Below are 6,426 nucleotides of genomic sequence, written 5' to 3'. Positions count from 1 at the left end.
ATCATTTCCGTTTATTTTAGTTCGATCGTCATATGAATGTAAAGTCAGAGTCACACTGAATGAAATCTATGGTTTGATTGATTGAATGTTCTGCTAAAGCCGTATCAAATTAAATATAAAACGGCATCAAGCCACATGTATTCATTCTCATCGCAAATATTTCATATTAAATACCACATCAATTCCAAATATTTTTTAGGGAAGTCAATTCCAAAAACTTGTAGGGCGCGACCAGTCCGCTTGTTCGAGCACTAGGCGATACACCTATTTATCAATGCACTTAATTATTACAGAGTAGTAGATAAATAGTACTACAACTAGCCTAACTTGTCTGTCACGGTCACTTTTGTTACTAAACTTGTTACATGTATAATAGTACTAGTACGTGAAACTGGTGTTGTAACTTGTGAACGCGTCCAGATATGGTCAACGGCAACATCGCCCGCGCGTTCTTTGTGTTTGCCCGTGCATTTAAACGTAGAAGGGGAGGACAGAGAGAGAGCAGACATGGAACCCACCAGTAAGTGAAGGCGAATAGTACGTGCTAACGAGCCGTTCCCACTAATGTACTAAAATTAATATTAAAACATGTTATCCATTAAAGGTTGTGGTAATATAAAAACATTATATCAACAAAGGGGGTACAACAAATGTTGCTACTTTGTTGCCTATTGACGTGCGGCTTGAAGGCCCTGGTCGCATGTTCGATCCTCGTCCTTTTTAATTTTCAATTTTTAATTTATATATGGGTCCAAATTTGTTCCATGACAGGTGGGCCCCTCAGTGTGTAGTTTGTAGCACTTTAATTTGTGGGTCGAAATTTATTCAATTACAGGTGGACTATCGGTGTGTAGTTTTGTAGCTTATTTGTAATAATTAAAGAGAACAACAAAGTTTTTTGCAAAAATACCATACCATGGTGCGACGTGGAAGGTGAGAAAGGACGTGCGAGAGAGCAATGACAGAGCCATAGGGAAATCAATTGGGGGAGGTGCGGGGGTTGCAACGGTGTTTGGAGTAGTTGTGGGCCGAATGCTACAAAAATATAATCTAAACCCACCGGAATAAATGCCTTCACAAATTAATCAAAGGTTGGAGTCCCCCTCGCAATGTAAATAGCTCCGGCTCTGCGATGGATGGAGAGGTAGCTTCAATGTGTGGAAGATACGGCGTGAGAGAGCAAGGTCAATCGAGACACGAATAAATAGAGAGACAAAGTGAGTGTGGTCCGGCATGCGTTGAAAAGATATATATGTTTTGGAGAGATATTGTCCAATTGAGCTTTTGGGAAGGGTGAGGGCAGTAAGATAGAGCTTGAGAGATGCTCCAGTCACAGACATGTGGATATATTTTGTGCGTGGGAGGAAGCAAGGTCAATTGATTACATAGATAAAGGGACAGAGATTGAGCGAGTGTGGTTCACCATGCGATTGAAAGAGTGAGACGGGTTGGAGAGAGTGACCTAGACAGACAATGTGTGTGAGAGAGTATACAATATGAATATGTCGAATTGGGCTCAAACATGGAGATATATCGTTTGTGTCTGAGAAAGAGCGAGGTCAATCGAGACATACATAGAGAGAGAGAGAGATTGAGTGAGCATGGCCCGCCATGAGGTCGAAAGAGTGGGGGCGGTTTGGATGGACTGACCTAGATAGACAATCTGCATGAGAGAGTATAGAGTGTTGATCGAGGCCCGAACAGGGAGATATATCATTTGTGTATGAGAAAGCGAGGTTAATTGAGACTTAGATAAAGAGAGTGAGATTGCGCGAGTGTGGGTCGCCGTGCAGAAGAAAGAGTGAGACAGTCTCGAGAGAGTGACCTAGATAGACAATGTGTGTGCTTGCGCAATAGAGGGGGGGTCTATATAGGCAATGCATGTATCTAGCGAGAGAGGGTGGGAGGAGAGAGAGAGAGAGAGAGAGAGAGAGAGAGAGAGAGAGAGTTGCCTCCTCCCGCCAGTTGACTCGCTCCTAGAGACCGAAGTCCAGAACATTCTGGCCTTCCTTGAAGCTAGGGCCAACGTGCAGGAGTACGCCAACAACAATGCAAGACATCGCCGTCGCCGTCGATCAGTGGCCCGACGACACACAGAGCACGACAGAGGAGCTGCTTCCCACCGCAAGATGCCCCCACCACCGCCGCGTAATCTAAATTTTCCATGAAAAAGATTCGGATTGCCATGCTTAAAATCCAAACGTTTGGGATTTATCATTTCCGTTTATTTTAGTTCGATCGTCATACGAATGTAAAGTCGGAGTCACATTGAATGAAATCTATGGTTTGATTGATTGAATGTTCTGCTAAAGCCGTATCAAATTAAATATAAAACAGCATCAAGCCACATGTATTCATTCTCATCGCAAATATTTCACCACATCAATTCCAAATTTTTTTAGGGAAGTCAATTCCAAAAACTTGTAGGGTGCGACCAGTCCCCTTGTTCGAGCACTAGGCGATACACCTATTTATCAATGCATTTAATTATTACAGAGTAGTAGATAAATAGTACTACAACTAGCCTAACTTGTCCGTCACGGTCACTTTTGTTACTAAACTTGTTACATGTATAATAGTACTACTACGTGAAACTGGTGTTGTAACTTGTGAACGCGTCCAGATATGGTCAACGGCAACATCGCCCGTGCGTTCTTTGTGTTTGCCCGTGCATTTAAACGTAGAAGGGGAGGAGAGAGAGAGAGCAGACATGGAACCCACCAGTAAGTGAAGGCGAATAGTACGTGCTAACGAGCCGTTCCCACTAATGTACTAAAATTAATATTAAAACATGTTATCCATTAAAGGTTGTGGTAATATAAAAACATTATATCAACAAAGGGGGGTACAACAAATGTTGCTACTTTGTTGCCTATTGACGTGCGGCTTGAAGGCCCTAGTCGCATGTTCGATCCTCGTCCTTTTTAATTTTTAATTTTTAATTTATATATGGGTCCAAATTTGTTCCATGACAGGTGGGCCCCTCGGTGTGTAGTTTGTAGCACTTTAATTTGTGGGTCGAAATTTATTCCATTACAGGTGGACTATCGGTGTGTAGTTTTGTAGCTTATTTGTAATAATTAAAGAGAACAACAAAGTTTTTTGCAAAAATACCATACCATGGTGCGACGTGGAAGGTGAGAAAGGACGTGCGAGAGAGCAATGACAGAGCCATAGGGAAATCAATTGGGGGAGGTTCGGGGGTTGCAACGGTGTTTGGAGTAGTTGTGGACCGAATGCTACAAAAATATAATCTGAACCCACCGGAATAAATGCCTTCACAAATTAATCAAAGGTTGGAGTCCCCCTCGCAATGTAAATAGCTCCAGCTCTGCGATGGATGGAGAGGTAGCTTTAGTGTGTGGAAGATACGGCGTGAGAGAGCAAGGTCAATCGAGACACGAATAAATAGAGAGACAAAGTGAGTGTGGTCCGGCATGCGTTGAAAAGATATATATGTTTTGGAGAGATATTGTCCAATTGAGCTTTTGGGAAGGGTGAGGGCAGTAAGATAGAGCTTGAGAGATGCTCCAGTCACAGACATGTGGATATATTTTGTGCGTGGGAGGAAGCAAGGTCAATTGATTACATAGATAAAGGGACAAAGATTGAGCGAGTGTGGTTCACCATGCGATCGAAAGAGTGAGACGGGTTGGAGAGAGTGACCTAGACAGACAATGTGCGTGAGAGAGTATATAATATGAATATGTCGAATTGGGCTCAAACATGGAGATATATCGTTTGTGTTTGAGAAAGAGTGAGGTCAATCGAGACATACATAGAGAGAGAGATTGAGTGAGCATGGCCCGCCATGAGGTCGAAAGAGTGGGGGCGGTTTGGATGGACTGACCTAGATAGACAATCTGCATGAGAGAGTATAGAGTGTTGATCGAGGCCCGAATAGGGAGATATATCATTTGTGTATGAGAAAGCGAGGTTAATTGAGACTTAGATAAAGAGAGTGAGATTGCGCGAGTGTGGGCCGCCGTGCAGAAGAAAGAGTGAGACAGTCTCGAGAGAGTGACCTAGATAGACAATGTGTGTGCTTGCGCAATAGAGGGGGGGTCTATATAGGCTATGCATGTATCTAGCGAGAGAGGGTGGGAGGAGAGAGAGAGAGAGAGAGAGGGAGAGAGAGGGAGAGAGAGAGAGAGAGAGAGAGAGAGCTCGACATGGAGTGCAATGTCGGGTGTGTGAGGGAGATACATTTGGTAACAGAGTGGAAAAAGGGGGTTGTGTAGTTGAGAGAGTTAGAGATCAAAACATGGATAGAAAGAATGAACGTGTGTCAGAAACTGATAGCTTCCTAAGGTGGCTAGGAGGGGAAGATTGATCGATACAGGAAGTATGTAGCGTGTGTGCCGGGGGGTGGGGCTAAAAACAACATTTGAATGTAGATAGTACGAGACATAATATCGATATTTCAATTTAGCGTACATTGTAAGATTTGAATTGAGGACCATGCATATGCCTTCCGTAATTATTTTGAATTCGTGCCATACAAGGTTTGAAAAGTTCACATTGACTCGATTGTTGTGCCATTTTGTAGGTCATATGTTTGAATCCATCCAAAGTTTTCTCACTACCATGGTCTTCATCTTATACATATGAATTTGTATTAAAAAACTAGCGTGGATACCGTGAAATGCAAAATCCACATTAGAATTGAAGATTGCTATGTGACACACACTCTAATTCAAATAACTCCTCGATAATTAATTTATAGTATCTTGTTTCGAATGACTAATTATTTGCAAGGAAAACACAGGCATGGTAATACATACAAATTCGTTTGCAAATGAAAGAAGATTCGTTTGCATTCTCAAATGTAGGCGCACCAGGCAGACCAGGGTCGTGTCATGGTGGTCGCGTGTGTCGTACGGACGGTAGCACCCAGCCACCCACCCCTCCCTCCCTCACCCCCTCCCCCAAAGAATGACGACAAAATAAGTTTGCGCTTCCACGTTTAGGATTGAAATATCTGGCGGCCCCATTTCCAGCCCTACAAAATGTCCCTTCTCCATCGCCCCCTTCCGCACCCAGAGTGCTCAAATCCCTAACTCGCCGCCAACCCAAGTAAAGTTCGAATCGACCCTCATCTCGTCTCTTTCCCCACCTCTGTGTCGGACAACAACGACGAAGACGACGGTCGCGCTTCACCACCGCACCGGAGCTACCTCATCTACGCCCTCATCCACCACACCGGGTAGTCCACCGACAATGTCGGCCGCCGCAACCGACATGCCTGATAGACACCGACTTCCACCGCATCAGGTGCGCTTCACCGATGGCGTCTCCCACCTCACCGGGCTACATCACCGAGCACATCGTCGCACCTCCGCCCCTCGAGGTCATTGGGGCTTCACCAATGGTCTTGTCCACCACATCGTAGCGCTCTGCTACCACTCAAGATCTACATCCGTGGCCAGCCAACGCCAGCGCATCACCCTCAACGGCTCTGAAGTGACCCGCACTCTAGCTAGGAGAGCATGCCCAAACGGCCCGAACTAGGTATCCACATGTCACTCCCTTGTGCACTGTTCCGACAATGTTTGGATATCCTTTCACTGCTCTCTTAGCTTACACAGCTATGCAACTCTGACTTTAACTCTTATTTCTTCTGGAGATATCATCTAAAACAAGTAAACCATTTTTTACCAAAGCATGACGGCGCTACGAGTTCTGGTACACATCCTGCACACAGGTATAACCTTGTAAGTACATGTGTTCCGGTACAACAGCAAGGTCGATTCCTCTTATTTGATCAACCATTTGCCCCGTCAAAAATGTAGAGGGGGATGCAAGGAGCACAAGGCCTGCACATCAAAGCAAGTGGTAACATGGACTTGTACATGGAATATCCCAAGCTCAAGCGGAGCTGCAGTGAGCATGTACAATGAGCTAGCATAAGTCCCTGCATTTCATTTAATTCATACTGGCTTGCGTGTATGATTTGTGTGCAGTGGCGGATCCATGAATTCAAGTTACCAAGGGCGAAAAATTAACTTCAAAAATACAAAGGCACTTGCACTCCGGAAATCAACATAACTTCAGAAATGTGAAGCTACATGCACTTTGAAAACCAGTTAATGATCCAAAGTAGTTCCAGATTATAAAACACTAAAGGTTGTAAGCACCAAAAAACACAAAATGCAACATGGTGTACAAGGACTACTAACATGGTCTGCACCTGCTTGAATTATTCGTTCTCTGGCTGAAAATATCAAAGTATAATTGCACCTATAACGAGTGTGCAAACTGCATATCAATATATCTATCCTGCACAAGTATGCCAATAGTTTCAAACAATAGATTAGAAAAGTATTTATGCTATGTTGTCACGATACGGGGACTTTCTAGTAGATGGCCTCGACGTTTCCTCAAGCCATGAAAATGTACTATAATTTGCTTGTCATCAATTCCTCC

Source organism: Triticum aestivum, chromosome 7B (genome assembly GCF_018294505.1).
Source record: "Triticum aestivum cultivar Chinese Spring chromosome 7B, IWGSC CS RefSeq v2.1, whole genome shotgun sequence".
Taxonomy (NCBI): Eukaryota; Viridiplantae; Streptophyta; class Magnoliopsida; order Poales; family Poaceae; genus Triticum; species Triticum aestivum.
The sequence above is the reverse complement of the archived record's forward strand: the minus strand, read 5'-3'. Positions refer to the sequence as shown.